Source organism: Colossoma macropomum, unplaced genomic scaffold (assembly GCF_904425465.1).
Source record: "Colossoma macropomum unplaced genomic scaffold, Colossoma_macropomum, whole genome shotgun sequence".
Classification (NCBI taxonomy): Eukaryota; Metazoa; Chordata; class Actinopteri; order Characiformes; family Serrasalmidae; genus Colossoma; species Colossoma macropomum.
Window position 1 is genome coordinate 9,321,501 of NW_023494794.1, and position 12,500 is coordinate 9,334,000.

The 12,500-nt window shown below is 45.9% G+C and overlaps 1 pseudogene; it reads right to left on the reverse strand.

The window, feature by feature from the left end:
• Positions 1-5,795: 5,795 nt before the first annotated feature.
• Positions 5,796-12,500, reverse strand: part of LOC118815055 — an 18,307-nt pseudogene continuing 11,602 nt past the window's right edge.

Below are 12,500 nucleotides of genomic sequence, written 5' to 3' on the forward strand. Positions count from 1 at the left end.
TGCTGGTTATCGTGTGGATTAGCTGTAGAAGGTTGTTTGATCTCTGCAGAAAAGAGCAGTTTTTTTAATTCTGCCACACCAGCACTTCACCACTAGAGGGTGACAACATTCAGCCTTTGCGGTGATGAGTTCTCTAGATCAGCTTTGCTGTGGATTAAATTAAACTTTAAACTGAAATTTCTAACACATTTAACTCTTTTCTTCAGCCCTCAATGTGGAATGGAAATGAACTGGTTGGAGCAGATATTTCCCCGTTAATATGAAATGTTCATACAGAATCTATTCTTCATTAATATCAAATAAAATATTTACAATCAAAATTCATTCAAAACACATAAAAATTGGTTTTAATTAAAAATTTCAGCATTAACTAATATTTTACTACGTTTTGTGAACACAGTGCTCACTGAGGGCCGCCCTGTGCAGTGACTGCTCGTTCAGATTTAAATGACTTTTCTAAGTGAAAGTTATGATTCTGCTACAGAGAAACACATAAATGTGACATTGTCTGAAATGTTAGTGCAGAATTTCCATTTATTTGCAGAGTTTAACATTAAAAATGTTAAATAAATAAAATGTGCCATAACTTTTGCACAGGCCACGTTTCATCGTCTATTTTCTCCGGTGTATTAAAAGTGTGTCTCCGTAGAGGATCTGTAACTGATTCACACTCCGAAAATAAACAACAGTATGGAATTTGATCAGGGGTGCACAAACTTTTGCATATGACTGTAAGGTTCTATTGAACTGCAAATAATAAAACGAGGAAACGAGGAAACAAAATTGTTGGGATTTTTGCTGCCCAGCAGCCTTTGTCCACCAAACTGACCTTTACCAATAAAAACATTTGGAACGATGATGTCACTTCCTGCAGATTCTGTTTTGATGTGTTTCCATCTTTAAATTCATGTTTTTGCAGCGCTGGCTTCTCCGACGTCCCCATAACTGACCGATCAGGACATTTGGACGGAGGCATAGCTGCAGCAGTGAGGTGTAGTTAGGTGTGCTAAGCTGAGGGATGAAGAGCGCCCTCTGGGGGCCAGACGTTTCCTCCTCACAGGGCAAAATGAAGTTTATGGAGCAGCAAAAACACAGCGACAGGTTTTCACTCCGGTTCTGCCCAAACAGCACTGTTTACAACTCACGCCATACGAGCAGCAGCGCGAGTCGCCCAGACACCACAGGCTGTTTGTGACGGTAATGAGTCGTGACAGAAATGACCTCATCACGTCAGCAAACCGCACCATCTGGGTCAGCCGGAAACACGCCGACCGTACGTCCCTGTTCTTACACAACACACACACGTTCACCCTCCAACACACACACGTTCACCCTCCAACACACACACGTTCACCCTCCAACACACACACGTTCACCATCCAACACACACTTTCACCCTCCAACACACACTTTCACCCTCCAACACACACACGTTCACCATCCAACACACACGTTCACCCTCCAACACACACACGTTCACCCTCCAACACACACGTTCACCCTCCAACACACACACGTTCACCCTCCAACACACACACGTTCACCCTCCAACTCACACACGTTCACCATCTAACACACACTTTCACCCTCCAACACACACTTTCACCCTCCAACACACACACGTTCACCCTCCAACACACACGTTCACCCTGCAACACACACACGTTCACCATCTAACACACACTTTCACCCTCCAACACACACTTTCACCCTCCAACACACACGTTCACCCTCCAACACACACGTTCACCCTCCAACACACACGTTCACCCTCCAACACACACACGTTCACCATCTAACACACACTTTCACCCTCCAACACACACTTTCACCCTCCAACACACACACGTTCACCCTCCAACACACACGTTCACCCTGCAACACACACACGCTCACCCTCCAACACACACGTTCACCCTCCATCACACACACGTTCACCCTCCATCACACACACTTTCACCCTCCATCACACACGTTCACCCTCCATCACACACATTCACCCTCCAACACACACACGTTCACCCTCCAACACACACACGTTCACCCTCCAACACACACATTCACCCTCCAACACACACACGTTCACCCTCCAACACACACGTTCACCCTCCAACACACACACATTCACCCTCCATCACACACACGTTCACCCTCCAACACACACACGTTCACCCTCCAACACACACGTTCACCCTCCAACACACACACGTTCACCCTCCAACACACACACGTTCACCCTCCAACACACACGTTCACCCTCCAACCTCCAACACACACGTTCACCCTCCAACACACACACGTTCACCCTCCAACACACACGTTCACCCTCCAACACACACACGTTCACCCTCCATCACACACGTTCACCCTCCAACACACACACGCGTTCACCCTCCATCACACACACGTTCACCCTCCATCACACACACGTTCACCCTGCAACACACACGTTCACCCTCCAACACACACGTTCACCCTCCATCACACACGTTCACCCTCCATCACACACGTTCACCCTCCATCACACACATTCACCCTCCAACACACACACGTTCACCCTCCAACACACACGTTCACCCTCCAACACACACGTTCACCCTCCAACACACACACGTTCACCCTCCATCACACACACACGTTCACCCTCCAACACACACACGCTCACCCTCCAACACACACATATTCACCCTCCAACACACACGTTCACCCTCCAACACACACGTTCACCCTCCAACACACACGCGTTCACCCTCCATCACACACACGTTCACCCTCCATCACACACACGTTCACCCTGCAACACACACGTTCACCCTCCAACACACACGTTCACCCTCCATCACACACGTTCACCCTCCATCACACACGTTCACCCTCCAACACACACGTTCACCCTCCAACACACACACGTTCACCCTCCAACACACACACGTTCACCCTCCAACACACACACGTTCACCCTCCAACACACACACGTTCACCCTCCAACACACAAATTCACCCTCCAACACACACACGTTCACCCTCCATCACACACACGTTCACCCTCCAACACACACACGTTCACCCTCCAACACACACATTCACCCTCCAACACACACACGTTCACCCTCCAACACACACACGTTCACCCTCCAACACACACGCGTTCACCCTCCAACACACACACGTTCACCCTCCAACACACACACGTTCACCCTCCAACACACACACGTTCACCCTCCATCACACACACGTTCACCCTCCATCACACACATTCACCCTCCAACACACACACGTTCACCCTCCAACACACACACGTTCACCCTCCAACACACACACGTTCACCCTCCAACACACACGTTCACCCTGCAACACACACGTTCACCCTCCATCACACACATTCACCCTCTATCACACACACGCTCACCCTCCAACACACACGTTCACCCTCCAACACACACACGTTCACCCTCCAACACACACACGTTCACCCTCCAACACACACGCGTTCACCCTCCAACACACACACGTTCACCCTCCATCACACACGCTCACCCTCCAACACACACACGTTCACCCTCCAACACACACACGTTCACCCTCCAACACACACACGTTCACCCTCCAACACACACGTTCACCCTGCACACACACACGTTCACCCTCCATCACACACATTCACCCTCTATCACACACACGCTCACCCTCCAACACACACGTTCACCCTCCAACACACACACGTTCACCCTCCAACACACACACGTTCACCCTCCAACACACACGCGTTCACCCTCCAACACACACACGTTCACCCTCCAACACACACACGTTCACCCTCCAACACACACACGTTCACCCTCCATCACACACACGTTCACCCTCCATCACACACATTCACCCTCCAACACACACACGTTCACCCTCCAACACACACACGTTCACCCTCCAACACACACACGTTCACCCTCCAACACACACGTTCACCCTGCAACACACACGTTCACCCTCCATCACACACATTCACCCTCTATCACACACACGCTCACCCTCCAACACACACGTTCACCCTCCATCACACACGTTCACCCTCCATCACACACACGTTCACCCTCCAACACACACGTTCACCCTCCAACACACACGTTCACCCTCCAACACACACATTCACCCTCCAACACACACGTTCACCCTTCAACACACACACGTTCACCCTCCATCACACACATTCACCGTCCAACACACACACGTTCACCCTCCAACACACACACGTTCACCCTCCAACACACACACATTCACCCTCCAACACACACGTTCACCCTCCAACACACACACACGTTCACCCTTAAACACACACATGTTCACCCTCCATCACACATGTTCACCCTCCAACACACACACGTTCACCCTCAAACACACACATTCACCCTCCAACACACACGTTCACCCTGCAACACACACGTTCACCCTCCATCACACACGTTCACCCTGCAACACACACACGTTCACCCTCCAACACACACGTTCACCCTCCAACACACACGTTCACCCTCCCAACACACACGTTCACCCTCCATCACACACACGTTCACCCTCCATCACACACACGTTCACCCTGCAACACACACGTTCACCCTCCATCACACACGTTCACCCTCCATCACACACACGTTCACCCTCCAACACACACGTTCACCCTCCAACACACACGTTCACCCTCCAACACACACGTTCACCCTCCAACACACACGTTCACCCTCCCAACACACACGTTCACCCTCCAACACACACATTCACCCTCCAACACACACGTTCACCCTGCAACACACACGTTCACCCTCCATCACACACATTCACCCTCCATCACACACACGTTCACCCTCCAACACACATGTTCACCCTCCAACACACACGTTCACCCTCCCAACACACACGTTCACCCTCCAACACACACGTTCACCCTCCAACACACACGTTCACCCTCCAACACACACACGTTCACCCTCCAACACACACACATTCACCCTCCAACACACACGTTCACCCTCCAACACACACATTCACCCTCCAACACACACACACGTTCACCCTCCATCACACACACGTTCACCCTGCAACACACACGTTCACCCTCCAACACACTCATTCACCCTCCATCACACACACGTTCACCCTCCATCACACACACGTTCACCCTGCCACACACACGTTCACCCTCCAACACACACACGTTCACCCTCCAACACACACACGTTCACCCTCCATCACACACACGTTCACCCTCCAACACACACACGTTCACCCTCCAACACACACACGTTCACCCTCCAACACACACACATTCACCCTCCAACACACACGTTCACCATCCAACACACACACGTTCACCCTCCAACACACACACGTTCACCCTCCAACACACACACGTTCACCCTCCATCACACACACGTTCACCCTCCAACACACACACGTTCACCCTCCAACACACACACGTTCACCCTCCAACACACACACATTCACCCTCCAACACACACGTTCACCCTCCATCACACACACGTTCACCCTCCAACACACACACGTTCACCCTCCATCACACACACGTTCACCCTCCAACACACACACGTTCACCCTCCAACACACACACATTCACCCTCCAACACACACACATTCACCCTCCAACACACACGCCTTCACCCTCCAACACACACGCGTTCACCCTCCAACACACACGCGTTCACCCTCCAACACACACGTTCACCATCCAACACACACACGTTCACCCTTCAACACACACACGTTCACCCTCCAACACACACACGTTCACCATCCAACACACAAATTCTTTCTTTCTCCACTAAACTGGACGTCTCTGCAGACTCACTGTTCAGCCTTAACCTGTGGATTCAGCGATGGACAGTGTTTATTGACAACGGTTTGTCAGAGTTTTCCTGAGCCTGTGTGGTGATATCATCACAGAAACATGCCATTTTTTAATGCAGTGCCTTCTGAGGGGTCGAAGGTCATGGGTATTCAGCTGGATTTCTCTGGGTTTTCTGAATCTGTTGATGATTTTGGGCACTGTAGAGGATGAAATACATAAAATCCTTGCAGTCACTCACTGAGGAACATTATTTTTATACAGCTGGATATTTTGCTGATGCATTTTTGGCAAAGTGGCCATGATCATCTTCACTCATAAAGGACTCGACCTTCCCTGGTTGCTCCTTTTACATCCAAACATGAACACATCACGTTTTTTGAACAATTTGCACATTTCCTGCTCTCAAATTGCTCCTGTCCCAACTTTTTTGGATTGTGTTGCAGACATTAATTTCAGAATGAGTGTCTATTTACAAAAAACAATGACGCTGATGAGATAAAACAGTAAATATCTTGTCTTTGTACTGTTTTTGTTCAAATACAGGTCAAAGTAGATTTATAAATCATCTGCATTTTACTGACTGTCCAAACTTTTTTGGAACTGAGTGAATTTAAGTATTAAGTGGTGATGCTTTCAGAGAGTGAGTGATTTGAGTGGCGAATGACAAACATATAAAAATGTTTATGACTGTTGATTCTGGGTGTCATAAAGTCTGATTTTGTCAACTTCGATATAACATAATAAAATAGTGGCGATGGTGGTGGGTGGTGTGTGGGCAGGGTGGTTAGGGGGGTCCTCACCCTGAAGAACTCTTTGGTGGACCCTGAGTCCAGCGTGCCGTACGCTATCTCCGTCTGTTTGGCCAAATCTTCCGCGCTCTCTATCGGAGACACCATCCTCTCCACAGTGAGGAACGCAGCCAGGTTAGCAGTGTAGGACGAGATGATGATGAGGGTGAAGAACCACCAGACTCCGCCCACAATACGACCTGACAGAGACCTGAGAGAGAGAGAGCGGAAGAAAGAAGGAGTGTAGGGGAAAACAGAGAAAGAGAGAGAGAGAGAGACAGAGACAGAGAGAGAGAGAGAGGGAGAGAACAGAGAGAGAGAGAGAGAGACAGAGACAGAGAGAGAGAGCATAAGGAGGAAATATACATTCAGAGAGAAATAGAGGGAGAAAGAAAACGAGCGGAGAAAGAGAGAGAGAGACAGAGAGAGAGAGGGAGAGAGAGACAGAGAGAGAGAGAGAGAGAGAGAGAGAGAGAACAGAGAGAGAGAGAGAGAGAGAGAAAGAGAGTGAGAGAGAGAGAGAGAGACAGATAGAGAGAGAGAGAGAACAGGCAAAAAACAAACGGCAGACATGTCACCTCAGAGAGATCATCTGCACTAGAGCAATGCTAATCCATAACAGCTAATCCTACACTAGGGCAATGCTAATCCATAACAGCTAATCCTACACTAGAGCAATGCTAATCCACAACAGCTAATCCTACACTAGAGCAATGCTAATCCACAACAGCTAATCCTACACTAGGGCAATGCTAATCCATAACAGCTAATCCTACACTAGAGCAATGCTAATCCACAACAGCTAATCCTACACTAGGGCAATGCTAATCCATAACAGCTAATCCTACACTAGAGCAATGCTAATCCATAACAGCTAATCCTACACTAGAGCAATGCTAATCCATAACAGCTAATCCTACACTAGAGCAATGCTAATCCACAACAGCTAATCCTACACTAGAGCAATGCTAATCCACAACAGCTAATCCTACACTAGGGCAATGCTAATCCATAACAGCTAATCCTACACTAGAGCAATGCTAATCCATAACAGCTAATCCTACACTAGAGCAATGCTAATCCATAACAGCTAATCCTACACTAGAGCAATGCTAATCCACAACAGCTAATCCTACACTAGAGCAATGCTAATCCACAACAGCTAATCCTACACTAGGGCAATGCTAATCCATAACAGCTAATCCTACACTAGAGCAATGCTAATCCACAACAGCTAATCCTACACTAGAGCAATGCTAATCCACAACAGCTAATCCTACACTAGAGCAATGCTAATCCACAACAGCTAATCATACACTAGAGCAATGCTAATCCAGAACAGCTAATCCTACACTAGAGCAATGCTAATCCACAACAGCTAATCCTACACTAGGGCAATGCTAATCCACAACAGCTAATCCTACACTAGAACAATGCTAATCCACAACAGCTAATCCTACACTAGAGCAATGCTAATCCACAACAGCTAATCCTACACTAGAGCAATGCTAATCCACAACAGCTAATCCTACACTAGGGCAATGCTAATCCATAACAGCTAATCCTACACTAGAGCAATGCTAATCCACAACAGCTAATCCTACACTAGGGCAATGCTAATCCATAACAGCTAATCCTACACTAGAGCAATGCTAATCCATAACAGCTAATCCTACACTAGAGCAATGCTATCCATAACAGCTAATCCTACACTAGAGCAATGCTAATCCACAACAGCTAATCCTACACTAGAGCAATGCTAATCCACAACAGCTAATCCTACACTAGGGCAATGCTAATCCATAACAGCTAATCCTACACTAGAGCAATGCTAATCCATAACAGCTAATCCTACACTAGAGCAATGCTAATCCATAACAGCTAATCCTACACTAGAGCAATGCTAATCCACAACAGCTAATCCTACACTAGAGCAATGCTAATCCACAACAGCTAATCCTACACTAGGGCAATGCTAATCCAGAACAGCTAATCCTACACTAGAGCAATGCTAATCCACAACAGCTAATCCTACACTAGAGCAATGCTAATCCACAACAGCTAATCCTACACTAGGGCAATGCTAATCCACAACAGCTAATCCTACACTAGAGCAATGCTAATCCACAACAGCTAATCCTACACTAGAGCAATGCTAATCCACAACAGCTAATCCTACACTAGAGCAATGCTAATCCAGAACAGCTAATCCTACACTAGAGCAATGCTAATCCACAACAGCTAATCCTACACTAGAGCAATGCTAATCCACAACAGCTAATCCTACACTAGGGCAATGCTAATCCACAACAGCTAATCCTACACTAGAGCAATGCTAATCCACAACAGCTAATCCTACACTAGAGTAATGCTAATCCACAACAGCTAATCCTACACTAGAGCAATGCTAATCCACAACAGCTAATCCTACACTAGAGCAATGCTAATCCATAGCAGCTAATCCTACACTAAAGCAATGCTAATCCATAACAGCTAATCCTGCCCTAGGGCAATGCTAATCCATAACAGCTAATCCTACATTAAAGCAATGCTAATCCATAACAGCTAATCCTGTGCTAGAGCAATGCTAATCCACAACAGCTAATCCTACACTAAAGCAATGCTAATCCATAACAGCTAATCCTGCCCTAGGGCAATGCTAATCCAGAACAGCTAATCCTGCGCTAGAGCAATGCTAATCCACAACAGCTAATCCTACACTAAAGCAATGCTAATCCATAACAGCTAATCCTGCCCTAGGGCAATGCTAATCCACAACAGCTAATCCTACACTAAAGCAATGCTAATCCACAACACCTAATCCTACACTAGGGCAATGCTAATCCAGAACAGCTAATCTTATGCTAGAGCAATGCTAATCCACAACAGCTAATCCTGCGTTAGAGCAATGCTAATCCACAACAGCTAATCCTGCGTTAGAGCAATGCTAATCCACAACAGCTAATCCTACACTAGGGCAATGCTAATCCATAACAGCTAATCCTACACTAGGGCAATGCTAATCCATAACAGCTAATCCTACGCTAAAGCAATGCTAATCCATAACAACTAATCCTACACTAGGGCATGCTAATCCATAACAGCTAATCCTACATTAAAGTAATGCTAATCCATAACAGCTAATCCTACACTAGGGCAATGCTAATCCATAACAGCTAGTCCTACACTAGGGCAATGCTAATCCATAACAGCTAGTCCTACACTAGGGCAATGCTAATCCATAACAGCTAATCCTACATTAAAGTAATGCTAATCCATAACAGCTAATCCTACACTAGGGCAATGCTAATCCATAACAGCTAATCCTACACTAGAGCAATGCTAATCCATAACAGCTAATCCTACACTAGAGCAATGCTAATCCATAACAGCTAATCCTACACTAGGGCAATGCTAATCCATAACAGCTAATCCTACACTAGGGCAATGCTAATCCACAACAGCTAATCCTACACTAGGGCAATGCTAATCCATAACAGCTAATCCTACACTAGAGCAATGCTAATCCACAACAGCTAATCCTACACTAGAGCAATGCTAATCCATAACAGCTAATCCTACACTAGGGCAATGCTAATCCATAACAGCTAATCCTACGCTAAAGCAATGCTAATCCATAACAACTAATCCTACACTAGGGCAATGCTAATCCATAACAGCTAATCCTACATTAAAGTAATGCTAATCCATAACAGCTAATCCTACACTAGGGCAATGCTAATCCATAACAGCTAGTCCTACACTAGGGCAATGCTAATCCATAACAGCTAGTCCTACACTAGGGCAATGCTAATCCATAACAGCTAATCCTACATTAAAGTAATGCTAATCCATAACAGCTAATCCTACACTAGGGCAATGCTAATCCATAACAGCTAATCCTACACTAGAGCAATGCTAATCCATAACAGCTAATCCTACACTAGAGCAATGCTAATCCATAACAGCTAATCCTACACTAGGGCAATGCTAATCCATAACAGCTAATCCTACACTAGGGCAATGCTAATCCACAACAGCTAATCCTACACTAGGGCAATGCTAATCCATAACAGCTAATCCTACACTAGAGCAATGCTAATCCACAACAGCTAATCCTACACTAGAGCAATGCTAATCCATAACAGCTAATCCTACACTAGAGCAATGCTAATCCAGAACAGCTAATCCTACACTAGAGCAATGCTAATCCACAACAGCTAATCCTACACTAGGGCAATGCTAATCCATAACAGCTAATCCTACACTAGAGCAATGCTATCCACAACAGCTAATCCTACACTAGAGCAATGCTAATCCACAACAGCTAATCCTACACTAGGGCAATGCTAATCCACAACAGCTAATCCTACACTAGAGCAATGCTAATCCACAACAGCTAATCCTACACTAGAGCAATGCTAATCCATAGCAGCTAATCCTACACTAAAGCAATGCTAATCCATAACAGCTAATCCTGCCCTAGGGCAATGCTAATCCATAACAGCTAATCCTACATTAAAGCAATGCTAATCCATAACAGCTAATCCTGTGCTAGAGCAATGCTAATCCACAACAGCTAATCCTACACTAAAGCAATGCTAATCCATAACAGCTAATCCTGCCCTAGGGCAATGCTAATCCAGAACAGCTAATCCTGCGCTAGAGCAATGCTAATCCACAACAGCTAATCCTACACTAAAGCAATGCTAATCCACAACAGCTAATCCTACACTAAAGCAATGCTAATCCACAACACCTAATCCTACACTAGGGCAATGCTAATCCAGAACAGCTAATCTTATGCTAGAGCAATGCTAATCCATAACAGCTAATCCTACGCTAAAGCAATGCTAATCCATAACAACTAATCCTACACTAGGGCAATGCTAATCCATAACAGCTAATCCTACATTAAAGTAATGCTAATCCATAACAGCTAATCCTACACTAGGGCAATGCTAATCCATAACAGCTAATCCTACACTAGGGCAATGCTAATCCATAACAGCTAGTCCTACACTAGGGCAATGCTAATCCATAACAGCTAGTCCTACACTAGGGCAATGCTAATCCATAACAGCTAATCCTACATTAAAGTAATGCTAATCCATAACAGCTAATCCTACACTAGGGCAATGCTAATCCAGAACAGCTAATCCTGCGCTAGAGCAATGCTAATCCACAACAGCTAATCCTACACTAAAGCAATGCTAATCCATAACAGCTAATCCTGCCCTAGGGCAATGCTAATCCACAACAGCTAATCCTACACTAAAGCAATGCTAATCCACAACACCTAATCCTACACTAGGGCAATGCTAATCCAGAACAGCTAATCTTATGCTAGAGCAATGCTAATCCACAACAGCTAATCCTGCGTTAGAGCAATGCTATTCCACAACAGCTAATCCTGCGTTAGAGCAATGCTAATCCATAACAGCTAATCCTACACTAGAGCAATGCTAATCCACAACAGCTAATCCTACACTAGAGCAATGCTAATCCATAACAGCTAATCCTGCCCTAGGGCAATGCTAATCCATAACAGCTAATCCTACGCTAAAGCAATGCTAATCCATAACAACTAATCCTACACTAGGGCAATGCTAATCCATAACAGCTAATCCTACATTAAAGTAATGCTAATCCATAACAGCTAATCCTACACTAGGGCAATGCTAATCCATAACAGCTAGTCCTACACTAGGGCAATGCTAATCCATAACAGCTAGTCCTACACTAGGGCAATGCTAATCCATAACAGCTAATCCTACATTAAAGTAATGCTAATCCATAACAGCTAATCCTACACTAGGGCAATGCTAATCCATAACAGCTAATCCTACACT